Here is a 21,011-nt window from a genome sequence, read left to right as displayed (position 1 = left end):
GAAGGAATTCTGATGTTACTTGTGGGACTGCATTACCTTCCTAAATGCTAAATGGAGGGTGGTGTTTGGCTGATCACAGAATTGCTTGAACCAAGAGGAGCTTCTGAAACTTTAGTTCAATCCTTGATCAAAAGAGGGCAAGGCCCAGGTAGCCCAGGGCCATGAATGATGTTGTTTTTCAGGCAAATAAAGGACATGGTGCTGTGAGGAGCCCTTCACTGTGGATGTGACAATACAGGATGAGATAAATTGCTTCAGATTTTCTTAAAACTTTTGTCAAAAGCAATATCAATACTGCAGATCGGTTTGGGGTGACCACTGAGATCATATCCAGAAATATATTTTGAGGGAGCTCCACATCCCAGTGTTTCCTGACATATATGTATATAGACCTGCATAGGGAAATGTGTGTCTTAAGTATATACATGTGTATACAGGCATATGCATTTATGTTCATCTGCGCATTTACGATTGGATGACTGAGGCCCTACACAAAAAGGTAAAACGCTCCATTAGGCATGCTCTGCAAGCTCTGACCTTGCCTCTATCTCCTTCCTTTATTGCTTGCAGAACCTCACTCTCAAAGACCACTGAAACAACAGAGTGTATTTCCTGTCTCAATTTACAAAGCTTTGTAGTACTAGAGTTGGTAATGCAGTGCTGAATACATTAAAATAAGGTGAACAGTAAATGACAGTACTCTTTCTCAAATAACATATCTCAGTTTAATCAGGGTATTTCTGCTCTCAGAGAATTAAATATGCGAAGCAACAGACAAAAAATATGCTGCTTGATAAAGGAGAAAAAAGATATTTTGATAAACTCTCATTTTCAAATTCAAATATCATGCGGATATTTTTATAGCAGATATAGATACACCAGTTTGATCTATAGTGTAGCTGCAATAAGAAAACATAACATAGAACTAGAAGTATAAACTGCCTTCCCACTGCTGAACTGTCCTTATTCAAATTTAATTTTCATACATTATATTAAAGCAAAATTAGAATTGTATATTACCACAGTGTTACTTCTGATTCGCAATTTTTCATAAGCATTGAAGGATTTAGCAATCAAAATCCTCTTTGAGGAACCCAAGTGTTCTACAATAAGTGCCTCCAGTTGGCTGTAGACACCAATTCTACATAACACCAGTATGCAAAGAAAGTAATCTGCTTTATTTCATGCTATCTGGTCTCTACTGAATCTTGTTTTCCGTGCACATACTGCTTTCACAGTGCCATTGGATGTGACTAGTGTGCCACTCACTGTGCAGGGCTGTGTCTGCCAAAGGGACTGGGTGACATACTGTGTACACTGGGGAGTTGTACACAAGGATGGCAACCACCCTAATGAGGAGAGACAGCACAAAGCTTAATTCCTTAGCAGGGTGGCACAGTGAACATTCTAACCATAATTTTAGATTCTGATTAAGGTGAACTTTAAGTTAGATTGAATTTAAGTGGCAGCTAATTGGGTGGTTTAGTCTTTCTCATCTGTTCTCATAAACACAAATTGGTGTTCAAGTCCTATTTGCTTCAGAATCTCATTTTCTTGCTGGGATGAGCCACTCTTCATCAGTGAAAGGAAACATTTCTTGGAAGCTCTTGAAGTACCTTAAGACACTTTCAGTACAAAAAAAATATGAGATGCCTGTGGCCTGTGAGAAGTTCAGAGGGTAACAGAGTGGGAGAGAGTTGTTATAAAACATTCTGACTGGAAGGAGAAAAGCTGCTTCCTCAGTGTTCAATCACACCTTTGTGGCGCAACCCTTCCATCTTTCATCCAGAGCAATTGAAATTGTGGAGACACTCTCAGCCAGTTATCTTATAGAGATGATGAGTTTTCAGCTCATCTTTCCTCACTGTGTGGCAGATGTGGCTATTGTTCTTTCTATTCCCTATTCTACTTGCCTTTCATTTCTTACCAGCTTCTCTCCCTTTGTGCATCAGAGACTGAACTCCTAATTGTCTATTCCGACTTCTCATGTAGTCCTGAACTGCTTTTGACCTCCTAGCTTTCTATTCTCTTTTCCTTAGTCCACAAATAACTTCTTTGTGACATACCTGATTTTGTTTTCTGCTATGCTTCTTCTTATGTGTCATACCATTTCCTTTTCCATCTTATATTTTTTAAGTACTCCCTAAAACAAATACCTGTGTCCAAATACACAGGTGTTAGGAAACCTTATGAGTAAAAATCACATCACTGATTTTTTTATTGTCATTGACAAATTCTTGGGGGAAAAAATACAGCTTTAGGTATTGCTTTTCCTATAAGAAAATCTCTGATACAGATATGATACTCCCCTCAGTATCTGTCAACTGCTGAAGGATGGAATGATGGAATGACCACAGTCATTCCAGCAGCAGTTAAGTGACATGTTTTGGTTTTTATTATGATATACAGAAGACTTTTGCTCTCCTTTTTTTCCTATTATCTCCACAAAGTGGTCTAATCTGTTGTGCTGATGTATCATCTTGGACTGATGATAGCTGAAAACCTGCACTACACTTCACCACATATAATGTATTCATACCCTATAATGACTGTGAAGTTAGAGTTGGACACAAAATCACAAGAAAGCAAAAGGTTCATGTGGCTGCCGTTTCCAACAGGGAAACTGGTGAGGGATATTTGGCTTATTACAGAAGTGAAGCCTGAGGATATAACAGTGGCATCTGAACACAGAGTCCACGACAATTAAACTCAGAGTTTTGATCTTTTTGTTTAAAGTTACACAAACATACACACATACAAGGACTTTGTTTTTATAATGAATTGATCTTAGCTGGTTACAATGTGGCAACCAAACTGCATTGTCACTCCTCCTCCTCAAAAGGACTGGGTGTGGGGAGGAAATATGCTGAAAAACTTATGCACTGAAATAAGGACAGGGAGATCACCACTTAGTGCCACAAGCAAAACAGATCTGACCTAAGGAACATTAATGTTAATTATTGCCAATTAACATAGAAGGACAGCAGGAAAAAAAAAAAAAACCAGCCCAAAGCTAAAAATATCTTCCCTCCACATTCCTCTTCCTCCTAGGCTCAGCTTCATTCATGATTCTTCTTCCTTCTCCCTCCATGCAGGGGATGGGGAATGGGGATCACAGTCAGAGATAATACTTCACCACTGCCATTCCTTCCTCCCCTGCTCCCACGGGGTGTGGTCCTTCATGAGCTGGGGTCTTCCCTAGACTACAGTTCATCAAGAACTGCTCCAGCGTGCATTTCCTTCCATGAGGGAAAACAGGAACTTAAACATTCTTAACCTAAATGTTTTTTGGAAATGCTGGTCCAGTGGTCAGTATCAAATTTTGGAAAATCAGATCCAAATTACTGTACCAGGGTTTATCTTAAAGTGACTACAATTATTTAAATTGATCATATATCTACACATACAATTTCTTTGATTTCTGAACGTTCCCTGTATTATCAGCAGACTGTGGCCCCCCAAAAAATGTGATTATGAATATTTGCCTTTCTTGCTGTTTCCTCTGTTTTGCTCTCCCCAAGAGCAAAGATCTTCAGTGGGTATGTAAGGAAGGTCAAATCTTTTCCTGAGCAGCTAAGTCTTTCAGGAGATCATTTTGTTACATTTTAGGAAAAGGTGCTGTAGACCCTTCTTTCTGCCACAATGAGCTTTATAGCCTGCTTGACATCCCTGGTTCTTCCAGAAGTGCTTGTTTGGGGCTGACCAGGAACCTGGCTGATACCAAGCCTGTGGTGTATTTGTCTGGGTGCATTGGAAGAGATTTCTGGACATGGTCACTGGTGCCATGGAATTTCTATGAAGGACATTATCTGTCATCTGTGATTTTTTTTCCTCTTTAGTACAGGGAAGCTCGAGGACGCTAGTGAGGAGCTGTGGTCAAAGTGTCAACACCTTTCAGAAGCTGGGTATTACTGTGACAATGGTTTAATTCCACAGACAGATCAGAAAGTTTTGTAAAAAGCTGGTATAAATTCAGAGCTGATACATGACATTCTGCAGTGCTGATTTTTGCTCTCCTTGTTCATCCCAGGGACCAAGGGGATTAAGGCATATTGCAGCGGAAACCTTTCTTGAGATCTACCTTTCTGCCTAATCTGAAAGATTTTTCTTGTTATGTCCTTTTCCTTTGAAAAACAAAAGCACAGATGTTTGAATCAAAGGTAGGCTCTTTTAAAAATGTGTTTTTGAACAGTTGAATCTGGCTCCTATGCTACTGTTGATGTGGTAGAGTATCACAGATATTCTGAGTATCAAGAATGTGGGTCTTATGGATTTTTTTGGTAAAGAAGAATTAATATTTGCTTGTGTGGGATGGGAGAAATAGCCTGCTACTACAAATCCTCATGTAATTTCCATTAAGTTAAAAAGACTTGCACTTCACAGTTCAGTAAGGGTATGGGCAGGAGATATTATGTCACTCTTTAGCAGATGGTGTAGCAATTTCATTTGCTGGAGAGTGTTACAACACACTACAAGAATTTAATCCTTCTTAAACTGTAGAGGGCTCATTACATATAAATCTGATACTCATTTCTTGTTTTCCACTCTATGACAGTAATAGTGCTGCATTACTATAATATTTGAGGCTTTTCCCCATGGCTTATGTAAAAAGTATGTCCTCTGAAGTACTGAAATTCAGTGTACAAGTTTCAGCAACAAAGCAAGTAGAAGCAGGCTAAATAAAGCAGAAAATAATTTTTAAATGTAAAACAATTGTATAGAGCAATTGTTTATGTATTAGAGCCATAAGACAAGATTAATTCATCATTCTAGGGACAAAATTACGACAATATAATTAAATTTCTTTTCCAAAGAGATCAAATTTGGAGACTATTCAAGTCAAGAAAGCTCTACCGAAGATAGTAAACTTGATTCTATTTAAACAGAACCAACTTAGCTGTGAATCTGTTTATGTGTATGTGAAGAGTGAATGAGAATGTCCAGATGGCTCATTCATCACAATTTATGTAAAAAATAATCTGTGTGAACTCCTTTTGTGTGCTGAAAGGAGATTTATATTATCTCTCAGTTCCTTCACCTTCTCCAGTCCTTGTTAGCAATGGCCCTTAGCTTTAAAAAAAGCAAACAAACCAAGTCTCTAGTTGTCTTGATCACCTGGAGATACAAACCTGATAAAAAAAGTAAAGCATGCAACAATTTCAGATGAAACTACTTGTTTGGGAGCTGTTAAAAATTTACAGTTGCTGAGGACACAGAGGAGGGCCTCTGATACACCCCCTGCTGCAGGTCACAGCATTCACAAATTTGTGCTTAATTACCTCAGCTCCGAAAACCAGGCTGTTACATGTGATAAATACATATCCATGAAACTCAATTAAGTCAAGTAAATGTTGGTACCTAATTTCCAGAGGTTTCTTTTGTAAGAAGTATTTAGAACTCTTTAGCTGCACCGAGTGAGGAATGGTGAGGAAACTGGTAGTAAATGTACTTGAAATGAGAGAAATACATATTATTCCAAGAATATATCAGAAAACTTAGTTATTTTTTTGCTTCTCATTTATAAAGTTCCTTACAACATGTCCTGCATTTTCAGAGAGCTAGTTAGCATTTATTACTATTGGAAAATCTGATTTTCTGATGACCAAATGAATCAACTGGGAAGTAGAGTGAGTGTGATTAGCAAAGCAAAGCAGATTCTAGTAGCACATCTTATAAGCTGTTCTGCAGTGTTAATTAAGAAAAGAGCCATGGATTGTTTTCCTGAGGAGGCAAGTGCTATTTCATTTCTCATGTGCACCCACAAGAGCTGCAAAAGCTCCTTATGTAACCGTGCAGGGGTTTCGTTGCAACTGAAACACTCAGGTAAACTGTTCCTGAATGCCAATCTAACCTCTTGAGTAAACAATAAAGAACAACCTAAAATAAGAAGAACGAAAGAAAAAGAATGTTATTATTATTATAGAACTGTGTAAACCAAAACAGCTCTACATTTCTTTGTCAACTCAATGTCATTGTTTTTCATAAAGTTTTTTTGACAAAGATTTACCACAAGGTAGAACTGGGAATAAGCTCTGTGTGGTTGTGGCAATTACACACCAACCTGACAGCTTTAGGCAGAGAGCAGCTCTCTGTGTTTATTTAGGGAGGATATGGACTGCTTCAACTCATCTACTGATTTCAGTGGTGATGTGGGTTGTTTTGTTTTGGTGTTTGTTTTTATAACACAGCACAGTTAGTCCTTTCTAAGGACTTTCTAAGGTCCTTTCTAAGTCCTTAGTCCTTTCTAAGGACTGTGTCTAAGGACTGTTTCTTCAGCCATCAGGTCCTTTCAAACATAGTGAGCTGAGTTCTAACAGCAGTGCATCAAGTGAAATTCTGCAACCATTTTGTGCATATGCAGGGAGCTCACTGCTGCAAGGGCAGTGGTGAAACTGCCCTTAAGTTTTCCTTCCAGCATTGGGAGGGTCCCTTTCTTGGCTGATCTACCAGATATCTTTTCTGCTAAAAACTAATTCACTAATTATGCTTGCATTAAAGGTAAATTGCTGAAGGTCCAGTCTTTCTGATGTTGCCTCTCCTTTGTGAATCCAGCTCTCCCCATCTAAATCCTAGTCCACCTTCAGCATTTCTTTACAGGCTTTTTTAGAGCAGCTTCTGTGAAAGCAACACACCCTCTTTTATCTCAGTTGCTAACTAGAAAGTCCTTTTTTTATTTTCTGTAGCTCCTCTCTTCAAGCTCCAGTAAAGTGGTAGCTCAGTGCTCAGAAGTTGTCCTTTGTTAACAGTTGTATTTATTGCAAACCTGCAGTGTGTATTACCTTGTGGCAAATTCACTTCCCAAGCTCTGGAAGTCACCAGGCAGCTCTGGCAGCACTCACAAGCAGCACTGATAGCAAAGGGAGGGGGGAAAGTCCCATTTAAAAAAAACCTGTGAAATAGTTAAAGTCATTAAAGGAAAGCTGAGAAGCATTTAAGAAGGTGACACATCAATGAAAAATGCCTGCAATATAAATGGTCTTTCTCTGATGTGTCTTCAGTCATGTAGCATTGAGTAGGAAAGACATATCTTGTTATTCAGGCAAACCTTGACGTAAATTAATTTTAATAACAATTTATGGTATAAGACAGTGCTTGTAATGGAAAATAGTCTGATGGTTTAATTTAGGGCAAGAGTAATCAAATGGATAGGCTGAGTTTATTTTATAAAATATAATAAATGGAATGTAGCTAGGTAATGTGGAAAATGTTGACAATATGCTTATTTTTTAAGTGCATTATTAACCAACCAAACAAATGTACCACTAAAGGACAATTTTTTTTCAAGGAACCTGACCATAAATGTTTATGATGAGACAGAGGTTTTATCTTTCTTTTCCCACCTCATCTGAAATTAACATTCCAAGGCATATGGCTCTGACTACAGTCTTGGCAGTTTTGGGGACATGTCTCTATTTCTGTTTCAAGTTCCAAACAATAAAGGCATGGGACATTGGGGAAAAGAAGGAGGTTATTATTTCCGAAGCATGTTTTAAGGCAAAATGCTGTTTTCCTGCTTGTTGCCTGCTAAGCAGATTGCAGGGTCGAGTCTCCTCTTCTGTTGAAGTCTTTTTGAGATAATTTTTTTTAGGGGTCAAAACCTGATTAGAGCAATTTGGATCCACAGGCCAATTTGCTTTCCCCAGCCCAACCAAATCTCTCCTGCTTTGGACAAAATCTGTATGAATGCTTGGTCTACAGCTTATTATATCTTGGATGTTTGAAATGAAAGGGACTTGCAGAGGTGTCCTGTCCAGCAGGTACACCCAGATGCTGTATCCATCACCCATGACTGTAGCAGAGACAGAGTGGTGCAGGAACTGAAAAAGGAGATTAATAAAGTCAGTGGATGAATGGTGTTCAATGTCACCTACATCTACAGCTTCATATTCAAACTTAGAGGGGTTGAGGGGATGACAAGAAATACTTCTTAATTTAATCCGGAGCTGATGGGCTACTGTTTCTGATGGTTTGTCTCCTGTCTGTGTGGCTTTTTTCCCCAGCTTTTATGATTTATTGGATTCAGTGCCAGATCCTGAGAGCTCTTTTTTCTAGGCACAGGCACAGTGGAATAGCAATTTCCTTCAGATCCTTTAGGCATGAGGTCATTCCATGTATCAGTGGAGTTTGTTTGGTGGTGTTTTGCCATTGCTTTCTCCTACACGTAATCAGTAATTTGTATGTTTATCTTATTCAGCGCTGCTGCTGCTACAAAGTTGACTTAAAGGGCTGGCACTTGTGCTGAAAAACTCAGCTCCCCATCTGTCTGCTGGAACAGTCTGTCATGTTTTGTTTGCTGGACACAGCTGTGTAAAATACATGTTCTGGTTGATCTTCTGCAGGTTCTTATTTTAGCCTTGGCACTGCCCTATCTGGGTGCTTTCCACTATTTGCCCAAAGCAAGGGGCTAATCTGAAATCTCTGTGTGAGGCTCAGCCATGCTCTTCATTTATATGCAGCACAGGGCTTTGTTCCAGGAAAAGCACCGTTAAATTTGCATGTTAGGAGCACGTGTGTGTGATCTGCTTTCACATTGTACTGCAGTTTTGACTAATGAGTGTTTTGCTTTTCCTTCAAAGCCCTGTCTGCGTCACAGAGTGCAGTGCACAGGGCAGGTTAGCAGGATGGAGAAGGTCAGTGCAAATCTCCAAGGAATAACATTTCCACTGTAATGAAACACCTTTTTTTTTTCAGAAGACTCAGAAGCAATTCACACACCAAACACGAGCAGTGAGCTGGGTAACACAGCATTAGAAGTTGTTATGAATGAATGTTTGAGATTGCTTAAAGAATCACCAGCAAAGGTATCAGTAAAATACAGATCTAATATAAAGCGACAGCATGATAAAGTTCATTGACAAGATTCACTCTACTGCTTACTAAATGGTTAAGGTACACTTAGGAAAAAAGAAACAAACAAAATCCACTCAATCCAAACCAAAATGAATTGAAAACTGTCTACATGTGTGTGTGACAAAAGGCTAAAAATGAGTGTGGCCTAAAGTGCTTAACAGCACTCAACTTATAACTTAAATTAAATTTAGCAATTTAGCAAAAGAACAACACTTACCAGTGTTTAACTTAAACTTTTCACTTTAGCAAAGCATTCATATGGCATATATAGCATTCATTTATTATATCACAACAGTAACTTGCTTACAGGCCTAACTTAGCATTTAAATGTCTAAGAGAGTGGCATTTCTCTCATATTTGCCATAAGTAAGTTCAAAACACACACACACAGTGTGCCAGTGCAAGGCACCTGTGAAAAATTCCCTTTGAAAGTCAGTGAAGTACTCACTTCAGATACTTTTGTATTTTCCCAATAGGTGAAAGGCTGTGCTTTGAGGAGTGAAGGGATCAGCCCAGGATCTATCATCGTTCAGTGACCCCCTGAGTACAGCAAACCTGAGAGTTCTCTGGCTCTGAGAAGCCCCACTCAGAGGGATTTTGCTGCCATCCAGGAGACCCCAAAGGGCCTCACTTTGGACCATTGTTCATAGGCCACAAGAGAAAGGGCTTTAGTCATAATGGTGCTTCATCCTGGCTGCACTTTGGATGGGCCACTTTCTTTGAAAGTGTGAAAAAGAGGATGTTATGCCATTCAGGACAAAAATAAAAGTTTTCAAGGCTGTTCTTAAAACCAAAAAACATGCAGGAGCTCATTAGACAGCACTAGCTCCTGGGAACACCCAGTGTTTCTGACAAGCTCAAGAGGAGCTGAGCCCAGGTGCTGCTCATCAATGCAGAGGCCTAACAAGCATTTCTCAGATCACAGTATAACCTAAAATAGGGGGGTGATGCACCACCACAAAAGTGCACAAAAGCAGCTAGTCACCAGTTAGTAAACAGAGACAAACCTCTGCTTCTGGGGATGTGTGTGGCAGCAGGAGCACCACGTTAACCTCCCTCAGGAGATGTCAGCTCTTACGAGGCCTGCAGAGACATTCCCCGTGTGCTTCAGGATGTGGATCCAGGAGTCAGCTCTCTCCTGGTGAATTTTAGGGGAACTTGTCTGCAAATTGATGTAGAAGGTGAGAAAGAGGAAAAGCGAGGACTGTGAAGTGTGTGGAGAACATTGGAGGACTCTTAATGGAGAGCTGTCATAGCCACATCCTGGCTGCAAAATGAGGTTATTAGCAGGAGTGACTGTTGAACTTGAGTTCAGTGTATTGCTACACTCAGACTACTCTGTTTTGTGCTAAATAGATGGGAACTAAGAATAAAACCAGGTAAGAGCCTGCATTAGCACTTACAGAAGTAGGATAGCCTCCAAACAAAAGTTTGTGGAGAGCTGGGATATATTATAAGCAAATTGAAAATAGAAGGAACAAACAGGCCAAACAAACCTAGACATTTTGACAATAATTGGGTTAAGTTTAAATGGTTTATTTATGCCAAAGGAAATATTCCTTTTTAGGCTATTTAACCTGCTTTTGTTTTCCAATGCCTTTTCGAATTTTTAACTTTAGGTTGCCCAAAAGAAAAATACTTTCAATACAAAATCTCACAATATTTAAATTGGAAGAGTATTGAAGCAAAGTATGTAATTTTTTTCAGAAATGAAACAGTTCATTTTCAAAATGATTATTTAAGGATAATACTTCTTAAAAGCATCTTCTGACTCCGTCTGCTGTGAGAATTGGTGCATGGGACAGAAAATCTGTTTAACAATGCTGGTAGAAATGCACGTGTCTCTAATCTTTCTTTTGGCTTGATTAGAATTGCTACACTAATGTACTGTGTCTTGGGCAGCTGTCTACCATCTCTGATGGCTCTCAGTCTAGAGATAATGTCACTTCCAAATGTCATTTTTGGGATAGATGATCTTACAAGGAAGCTGTTAATCAGGAAACTTGTGTTTCATGAGATGATAGTGTCAGACAAAACTGCTTCATGGAAACACTTCAACAGAGAAAGAAAAAAATCATTAAAAGTTGAAATAAAAATATAAGAAGGTTTCAAGGGCATGCATCCAAGAATTAAGAAATGCCAGATTTTAATTTTGAGAATGCTAAATTCACTCCCCTTGTGCAAATAATCAAATCTTTACTAATGTATTTTAGTCATTTTCCACAGAATTTAAGCTCTACTGGTCAGTGTGTGCTCTGTTAATGATCAGCTAATCAATATTTTGTATGATCCCACACACTCAGTGGGTGATCTTTTTTGCACTCTTTGCTGTTTAGAAATAATTCAGAGACAAGACACCTTACAAAAGACCAATTCCAGGTGATCAGTACAATGTGAGCCTCTGCATAGGACAATAGGTTCCCGCTGATTCTGGGACAGCTGCTTAAATATACTTTTCTCAGCTCCTTGGCACTTGCTGAATATCTGAGTCAGACCTTGATCTGAAGATGGAATTACTAATTCATCTCTGCATCGGTGTAGTATGTGAATACTGCACAAACATTAATTACTCAGATCATTAATTTCTACAAAACACCTAAATGTGAAGATAGATTGTTACCCTAAATTTAGAGATACAAGAAAACTTTGAATAAAATTTCCATTCATCAAATAGTATAATTTATATGCTGTTAATGTTTGCTACATGCAAGCCCCCCCAGGGGGCTGGACCTCATAACCACCCTCATAATTCTCATTTGCATACCCCTCTTCCTCTGGCTTTTCTTCCCCATTCATTTTCTTCACCTTTGCACTTCATTCTCCAGTTGGGGATGTCTCTGATTTCCCGTACTCTGAGCCCAGTTTGTCTTAGACTTTTCTGAAGACCCTATTGTCTCCAAGAAACAGAGTCAGAGACTAGAACAGATGAGAGCAAAATGTATTAGATGTGGCTAAATCTATAAATCTATATATCATTTTGTATCAGTGCCATGTGCAATAGAGCTTTCCAGGGTAAATGAAATACTGTCCTTCTCTTCAAAGAGGAAGATGCAACCCAGAGGAAATAGTGCAATGAGCACAGAACAGAATAGCCAGGGTAGTAGAGACTAATATTTAATATATAGTAGCAGTTTCCTGGAGAAAGGGATGAGGTATTTCCATGTGTAGGTGTGGAGAGCTTTCAGAGGATATAAAAATAGAACTGGAAAATGTCTTTTTTGTAGAAGAATTTGTAAGGCAAATTCCAAATAAGAATTTGTCATCAAAGCTGGAGATAAGCTTATGAAGATGTTTGTGTAGGAAAAATAGGAGTGGGGCCTTTCTGTAAGACAGTACAAAGGACTCTTGACGAGGATGGTCATCACTGAAAGAATAAAATTGTACTGAACTACTGCTGCTGTGATAGGAAGAAAATGGGAATGACAGGAATTTCTCAAATGTACATGCAAGTGGTGTGTTATTCTGTCTTGGACAGAATCTTTTCTAATGCATATTTGGGTTAAATGCCATTATTTCTCTTTGTTTTGCACTGTGCAAATGTTTGTCTTCATAATTCTGCACACACAAGCAGCATTTTTTCAAAATGCCATGTGGTAAAAATTGAGTGATTCAGAGTTAAAGATGACAGCTTATCTGTCTGCCTGGAAATGCAGGGTATGGTCCTGCAAACATTTCCATTCCAGTTTGACACTTGTGAGTCAGCCTTGAATAACTTGCCCAGGGTCACTCAATAACAATACTGCCAAACCATAAGGAATTTTTTCATGTGTATTTGTAGGAATCTGTCTGTCTAGAGTTAGCTGAATTCCACAGGAAATTACTTTCTAAACAGCATGCAGGAAAATATTCATGGTGAGAGATTTACTGTGCATCTGTAGCCTTTTTTCCTCAGGGCAAATTTCTGCTTATGTGGGAATTAGACTTAGGAAGCAGCAGCCATGGTAGCAGTTGTGCAGCAAATGGCCAGAAGTAGACTGCTATTGCTGTAACTCTGCCTGAGCTTTAAATGTACTTCAAATATTCAGAATTTTTCATAAATTTTATTTGATCATCTCTTCAAACACCAGCAGTACATAATATGCAATGCTTTTTATTAAAACACAAATCTTTACCTGAGCATGGGTTTCCTCCTACAGAAACATACAGCTTTTTGAATTTGTAAATTACCAAAGACACATGGGAGTCGAATAGTGGAAATTCTATTTTCTCATAAAGCAGGAGATAGAAATTGCTATACCTGAGCAAAACGTAATTTTAATTTTAATTAGTTTTAATTAGGAAGATTAATTGTCTTGAAAGTTAATGCAATCTTCAAAACTCTGTGGCAATAAATAACAGCACAATATATCCTGGCTCACCAATCCACAGGTTTGTGGATTTTTTATGGAATTCTTGGCTTAAGAAACACTGTCCTGTTTCTCATTCCAGCTCTGGTGGAATGGCTTTCCTTCTCTGGTGCACACATCTTTCAAACCAGTATCCTAACCCAGGTTCTTGCAGCCAGGGGAATTGCTCTGGTTAGGGCTCCTTGAGCTCTGTCTGCAGCTAAATGTGTTGGGGAGCAGATTCTTTGTCTGTGCCAGTTTCAGTTCAGGAAAGAGTTTAATTGCTTGAATCTGAAAGATGTGCATGGCAAATTCATGAATTCCACTGAGGTCTGTGTTTGTCTGTGGGTCAGCACCCCAAAGAACAGCCTTTAGAATCTTTCTGCATAACTATATGGCCAGAAAAAAATTTCAGCAATTGAATGAAGATAAATGACCTCATCCATCTGAACTTCTGGAGTCAGCAAACCAGAACTAGGAAAACCATCATGCTGTCACATTTCTGGTTGTTACATCTACTTAGGGCAAAAAGGGTACCTGAGGACAACCCTTTGTATTTGCACACTTCAGAACCTGGCAAACTTTTGGAAAACAGAGGTAAAAGGGATAAAACTTCCAAACAGTAAGAGATTAAATGTGTATTCTCTCTTCTAAAGGCACTGTAAAGATTTAAAGAATGGTTATCCTTCTGCAACTTACGAACATTGTTCTCTCACTTCCTGTCATCCCATCAGCTGAGACGCTGTATGAACTCTGATGCTGTGAAGATTTAATTGAACCTATTTCACTTTGCACCATTATCCTCACAGCGTCACTCAGGCTGTGATGTGGTGATGAAGTCCTCCACTTAGTTGGATTAGAAAGTGTGGCTAAATATAATTAAGTTCTCCTACAGTATGAATTCATATTGTTGGCTCAAATTTGTGCAAATGGATGTAACTGGGTTGATTTTTTTCAGTACATTTTAGGCCACATAAAGTTTTTTTGTCTGCCCCGTTCCCAGTTGTATCTGTGCCTATCTTTACCATGCTGGATTCTGTGTTGTCCGCTTCCACAGTTTGTATGGTTGCATGGCAATGGCAGATTCAGATTAAATAGGTCTGATATTAATTATTGTTATCAGAGTATTAGCTTTCATTTTACAAACCACAAAATAAATTATATAGAGGGTGAAAACCTGTGCTTTGTGTTGCTGTGGTTGAAGAGCACTGGAACGGATTCAAGCACCTCCCTGAGTATTCTTCTCTAGTTGTAACGCTTGGGAGCTTGGATTATGGATATGAGCAAATATAGGTGATAAGTGTAATTAAAATAACTTCCTAATCAATGCAGGCCACATTCAATAAATTACCACCGGTCGATGTACTGGGAGGTAAGGGCGCTGATCCCAATTTGTGGTTTTTAAGCCATATTTTTTCTTTCCATTATAAATACATCATTCACTTTACCTGTATATCTGAGGTGCAGTATGATTACTGGTGTCACTTTTGGCCTAACAACAAAAAAAATATTCTTGGCTATGTTGAGTCTTCTACTTTTACTACAACGCTCTTTAAAATTTTCTCATCTGGGGATGTTCACTTGTGCTGGCCCAGCACAGCAGTAACAGACTAAGGCACATTAGAATAATTGTCTTTGTTGCCTGAAAAAAAAGATTTTATATTTCCATCTAGAAAAGGTCCCCTTTAAAATGTTTGTATGTTTAGCTTTGAGAGCAGAGATATTCAGTTTTGTCTTCTCTACTCCTGCCTATGTGAAATTTCAGTCATTTAGCTTCTTTGACAGAGGTGCAAAATGACATTTTACATTCTTTGCTGCAGTGTATCCTTTTGCAGAAGTATGGAGCTGGTTGACTCTGTGGTACCAGTACTGACACACAGCTGCTTTAATTCAACTACAGAATTGACTAGATACTGAATTTATTACGTTATGAGAATGGTTTGTCACCTTTGACAGAGAGAAACTGAGCTGCCAATTTAGAGTCTCAATTACTTAGTGCAATGTAGCCCTACTGTTTTAGTGGGAATGAGATTAGAGGATTACCATGTATTTGCATTGTCACTAATGACCATAAAAAGGTTTGGGGGTTAGTGTTCAAGGCAGAATTTTTGACTTCAATCTCTACTTTCCTATTCCATCTGAAAGATTGTTGTAGTCCGCAACCGCAGGATCATGTCCAGGGAAACCACAGGTTCTGGAGACCAGTATGGAACACCAATGAGACAGGCTTCTGTTCATGAAACCATTTATTCAGCATGGGAACAAAGTCAGATCCAGAAACAGAGAGCCCCGAACAAAGGCAGGGTGAGGGGTTTTGAGGAACAGAACTCTTGAGAATCTCCACCCTTGAGGGTGGAGTTCAGGGTTAGGGACCACTAGAAACACAACAAGGGAGAAACCCCCAGGGACTCAAACCCAATCAGAGCACCTGGGCCGCCCTTCACAAGGGGTTTTGGGGTGGGGTAACTTCTTTCAGGGCTCACACTGCCCAGCCCACAACACGGGGTCAAAATTCACACACATGGCTTACAGCCATTCCTCTCCTTTCACAATGCTTATCTGAAACTCACTCTTTGCCTCCCTGAGGCACCTCACAACACAAGATATCTATAAAGGCACCTGAATACCTTACCTTTTTGCATCTTGCAATCTTCTGATCTCCATTTGTGCATTCATACATAGAAAATCAAGATCAACAGTCCTGCCACAGTTATGGAGGTTTAAAAACACAAAGGAATCCAAATTTTTAGTAAGAAATAACATCTTCTGTTAGAGACATTAATATCATTTGAACACACAGACTAACTTTGGGGTGTAGATGCCCTTCAGGAAAGGAAATTTAGGTCTGTAAGACCTGCTGATCCATATCAGCAGTGGTTATAGGATATGTTACAGAGAGCAAATGAACACTATCAGCCTCTTCAGTTCTTTTCAGGCTTTTAAACACTTTTCCAAACCAGAGCTGGTAAGGGTGTCTTTCCTTAAAAATCAGAATGTATGGGCACACAGACAGCATGTGGGATTCTCATAACCAAAATACCTCCTTTATCTGAAAAAGTATTAGTACATATCCTCCTCCTCCTTTGTGAATACCTAAACACTTCAGCTGCTTGGAGACTGTTATGCAGTGGGGCTTTTATCATTTTCTTCTTTATATGCTTTTCCACTTCCCATTAGACAGCAAGCTCATATTGTGAAGCAGGTGTTCACTACTCACCAGTGAACAGATGATAGAATTTTTTTTTCCTGTTTTTTCAATTTAGGAAACACCCTCAAATGTAGCTATCAATCGTGGCTGCAATTGTTGCAATATCTATAACCAGCCTACCAGGGATTTGGTCTAATGATGGTATGGATATTCTGCTACTTCACATGTTTGGACTAAAGACGTATTTCTTAATAAGTGGATGATACCTGAAGAAATACACTATGTAGGCCTCTACCAGAAAACACAATGAACTCTAGGTGAAGAGCTACAATTTGCTGAAGTCCAGATAAAAAACTTTCTGCTCTCATCCAAGACAGTCGTGTCCTTGATGTCTGTAGCTGTCTCAGAGCATCCAGGAGCTGGTCTTGAGAAATGAGGAAGGTAAATGATCTTACACTCAATTCCCCTTCTAGCTCTTTGATATCAGAAGGGGTGGGCAGATTTGACAGAGAAATTTTTGGCCCTCCTTAATAGAGAAAGAAAATGTTGTGAAGCCAAGACTCTTGAGAACACATGGAATTCTACTGGTTGCATGCAGGGAATGTAAAGGACAAGCAACATGGGTTTTTCCAGTTTTTCTAATTTAGAACTACATTATGGAATGCAATACTAAGCACCCAGTTGTGGTTACAGTGCGGGAGGTAAATTGGAGTCTTGACAGGAAGGGATGGCAATGGCTAATACAATTTTAAAACTGCTTACTCAGAAATAAATATTTTTTCCTTGTCCTTTTCCTGCTGTTATTACCAAATCCCAGAAAGGTGTTTTTTAAGAAGAAAGACTGCAATGCATTTCCTGTATGTTAATAGTATCCCAGAGGGTAGTGAGATGTTGCTGTGGTCCAAGTAATAAGACACATACTGGAATGAAGAGAGATGTAATTACTTAAGCAAAGAGTGCTGCAGCTGGAACATTCGTCTGTCATCTACTCCATCACTGAGCCTTATCCCCAGCCCAAGGTAAAGTTGCATATTCCTGTTTATTACAGTGCAATAATTCTGATTCCAACTGTTGACATGGCCTTTTACCCAAAGGCAGGGTTCTTTTCTGGCTCTAATTCTGGTTCCAAATGTCGACAAGGCCTTTTACTAGACTGTCAGATGCTAGTAGAAGGGAGTATTGAATGGAAGGAAGAGCATGGAAAGTTAACAGGGACAAGTTTTACAAAATATATTTCGAATGAAAAATCATCTTTTTACTAAGTTAAGCATAAAATGCATGGATCTTGCAGCAGCTCTTAGGAATAGATCTGTAAATCTCCTTCTCTCTGAGTTTCAAGAAATGCAGTATCTGATCAATAGACTGACCAAACACTGATTACTTGCTGTGGAAAATTGCCTCCCTGGCTACTAAAATTGTGGAGCAAAGGCTCTTTCCAATTTGAGAAGGTACTTCATTATATGAGTAGTCCAAAGAAACAGATCAATCTCCTATCCCTAAAGTGAAGGGGCTTCATCTGGCCTAAAAACAGTGAGACATGCAACTAGGTCTGTCCTCACAAGACCTGTATTTATTTGGTCACTAAGAAATATTCCTTAAAGCTTGATAAGAGTTGTCTGCCCAGCAGTTGAACACAATTGAATTCTACATATGGGCAGAATATTTTTATTCAGTGCACAAATTCCTCTAATGAGTCCCTGTCCAAAAAAAAAAAAAAAAAAAAAAAAAAAAAAGGCAATATATAATGTACTTACAAGTGTCTTCTTTATAATTTTAATGGTCATGACGATGGTAATGTTGATGATGGTATATTTCTTGAAGTTCATTTGCCCGGTTTCAAAGGGGAAATTGGATCTAGGATCATTCGAAACTTCATCAAATGGAGAAGCTGTAAAATAAAAATTACTTCCTGCCACAGTTCTAATAAACCTCCCCTTCCTGCATCTCCTTCCCTCCATGTATAACATTCCCCCCGTAGATTCATAATGATGATTTAATCTTCTTCGCTCTTGCTTTATGGGAGCCAGTAGCTGGAACTCTATTTAGATTGATTGTTCTTCACTTGTTATTAACAAGTGGCAAATTAATGGAGATGAACAAAAATGAAAGAGGAGATTTAAATCCAGCTTCTTTTGCACCACAGGGTTTTGATTTCAGACAGTTTATTCCTAATTTGAAGACAATGACAATGAACTGATAACATTCTGGGGTGTGTTAAGATTCAGTGTAAAAGCTGATAAAGTATTTTGTGGCCTTTTTTGTTCAGATTTAGCTATCACCCAAAACAGGTCTTAATTCTTCCCTGCTGGTGCTCTATCTGGTGTCTTTCCCCTTCACTTGGAAAATTTCACACAGGCTGGCTAGATTACAATGAATAGTGCTATTATATCCCTTATATGGTCCTTGTAACTTTTGTAATTGCTTCATAACTGGAGCTCCAGACAATTTCTCTGCTGTTCTCAGTATAAAACATTGAACATATCAGTTTATACAAAATTTTAAAATGTTTCTTTCACCTCCAGGTGAAAATTACCTGTAGCAGGTTTCTGTTGGAGAGCAGGGTGTTATGGGAGCTCTGTTCTCAACCCATATTGCTGATGCAATGAAAGAAGATAAGAAACCTGCATATGAGTATAATTAATGTTGTCATCATCATCATCATCATTACTATTGTTGTTGCTACTGTTATTGTTATTTAATAATAATTATTATAACAATAATAACCATGATATTGCTGTAACCAAAATACTAGGCTATTTGTACCACATTTTAAAATGTGACTTCTGTGCAAATCAGCACTATTTCAATTTTTGGCTTGACAACCTGCTTAGAAAAAAGCTCAGTGAGCAGCTGCAGGTCTCCAATTCCAAATTATTCATGGAAGGAATACTACAATTTTGAACATAAGGAGTTAGCAAAGTACTGCACCTTCCAAATTGGTGGTGTGTTTCAAATTAGATGGACTTCAGCCTCCCATTCATATGACTTTTCAGTGGTAATTTCCCCATTGTTCCAGTCACTTCTTTAACTCCTTTTCTATGGGGAAATTAGATTTGTGGAGGTTTCTGTAATATGCACTCCACTTGTAGGTCAGCCTCTCTTGCAAAGTGTTTGATCTCAGGTTCAGGCAAAGAAGAAAAATTGCTCTTGAAAGAAGACTTTTTAAGATCTAGGAAGAGAATGTGGAAGTGATCAGAAGCAGCTCATTTTTCTCCCAGCTCACATTAAATATAAACATGAGATTTACAAAGTCTTCTTATAGGTGCTGTAATCATGTCATGGACCCTGATACACTATCTGTAAATCTATGAAAGATTTCCATTGAAAGATATGAAAGATTGGCCATTTCCATGGTCTTTCTAGTTCAGTAGCCATTAAATCAGTTAGGATCATGACCATGGCAGGAAGCATTAGATGAAGAAGACAAGATAGAATTCCAGTAAAAACCAAATAATATTATATTGTGTACAGCAAACAAAGGTGAGTGCACAGTAAGCAAAATGTTTGAGAATCCTGAAAATTTTGGAAAAACCTACAATTCAGTTCTGTTGTGGGAGCAAGATACTAACATAGAAGCTTCAAGCCAAAAATGTTCTCTGAGATTTTGCAGGAGTGATTGAAACGGATGTCTCCCTCAATTTCACTTTTCCACCTCTCACAGCTGTGAGATTATAATGGATGATATGAGTACTCTTTAACTGGAAAGTAAGAAAAACTAAATTGTTTATTGATGAAATGGAATTAACAGTAATAGTTGAAACTGAAGATGAGTGCAAGGAATTCACTAGATCCCCAAGATGCTGTCTGTGCTATAAAAGACAGATGCAATTCAGTGCTGATAGATATAAGATAAAGCACATGGGAATACACATATATACCATCATGAGTTCTAAATTAGCTATTGCTGTCAAGGAGACCTTGGGGTCACTTTTTATAGTTCTCTGGTGGTCAACATGCAAGCAGAAAGTCAGGAATTTTTTGGAAAGGAATAAAGAATAAAGCAGAAAACATGTCATTTCATAGCTAATCATATCACAAGTTGCTATATGACACAAAGAAAAATTATAAGGAGGTTTTATAGAATAAACAAAATATACATGAGAAAAACGATCATTGTGGGTTTGCACTTGCCTTAACCTATTACTATGTGTCTGCTCCTGGCTATTTCAAAAGGAAGGCTGGGTGAGTGGGTTGATCTTAGGTTAGAGACCATAATAGACCATTCTTATATTCATTCATTTCTTGCATTCATGCTTTTCCAGTAGGTGAGTTTCTCAATATATCCAACAGGTATTTAACATATGGTTTTAATGCATTTTAGCAGTTACATTCCTTTAAGAATTTTGATTACCACATAAATATAGTAACAGGTCCTAACTAGTCTTTGAATATAATGTCCAATCATAAGCTGGTTTATCTTGATTTATTGAAAAAAACCCACAAAATGCCAGATGAGATTACTGCTCACACATTGTACATGCACCTGGCTAGAAGCGATGCCAGATATATGTCTCAAGAGACTTCATGTTAAAATTTGATGAAAGAATATATCAAATTCACTCTAATGTACTTCCTTCTGCAATAAAAACAATAATAAAAAAGATCCTATATACAATGAAATAATATGTATACTGGGTCTTTTGCCCCATGAGATATGCTGGAGATACTAAATATTTTACATAAAATGT

At 38.4% G+C, this 21,011-nt stretch overlaps 1 long non-coding RNA gene across 2 annotated transcripts; it reads right to left on the bottom strand.

Moving 5' to 3' along the window:
• Positions 1-702: 702 nt before the first annotated feature.
• On the bottom strand, positions 703-9,965 carry LOC147655302 (uncharacterized). Of its 2 annotated transcripts, none has more exons than XR_015283918.1 (3): positions 9,858-9,965; positions 6,780-6,889; positions 703-5,877 (listed from the first exon to the last, which is right to left on the bottom strand). It is a non-coding gene; the product is annotated as an uncharacterized LOC147655302 (long non-coding RNA). The 2 variants fall into 2 exon arrangements; XR_015283919.1 differs by having other exon boundaries at positions 703-4,124; positions 9,299-9,931.
• Positions 9,966-21,011: the final 11,046 nt, after the last annotated feature.

This window comes from Cyanistes caeruleus, chromosome 1 (assembly GCF_971803275.1).
Source record: "Cyanistes caeruleus chromosome 1, bCyaCae1.hap1.1, whole genome shotgun sequence".
Taxonomy (NCBI): Eukaryota; Metazoa; Chordata; class Aves; order Passeriformes; family Paridae; genus Cyanistes; species Cyanistes caeruleus.
The sequence above is the reverse complement of the archived record's forward strand: the minus strand, read 5'-3'. Positions and strand labels throughout refer to the sequence as shown.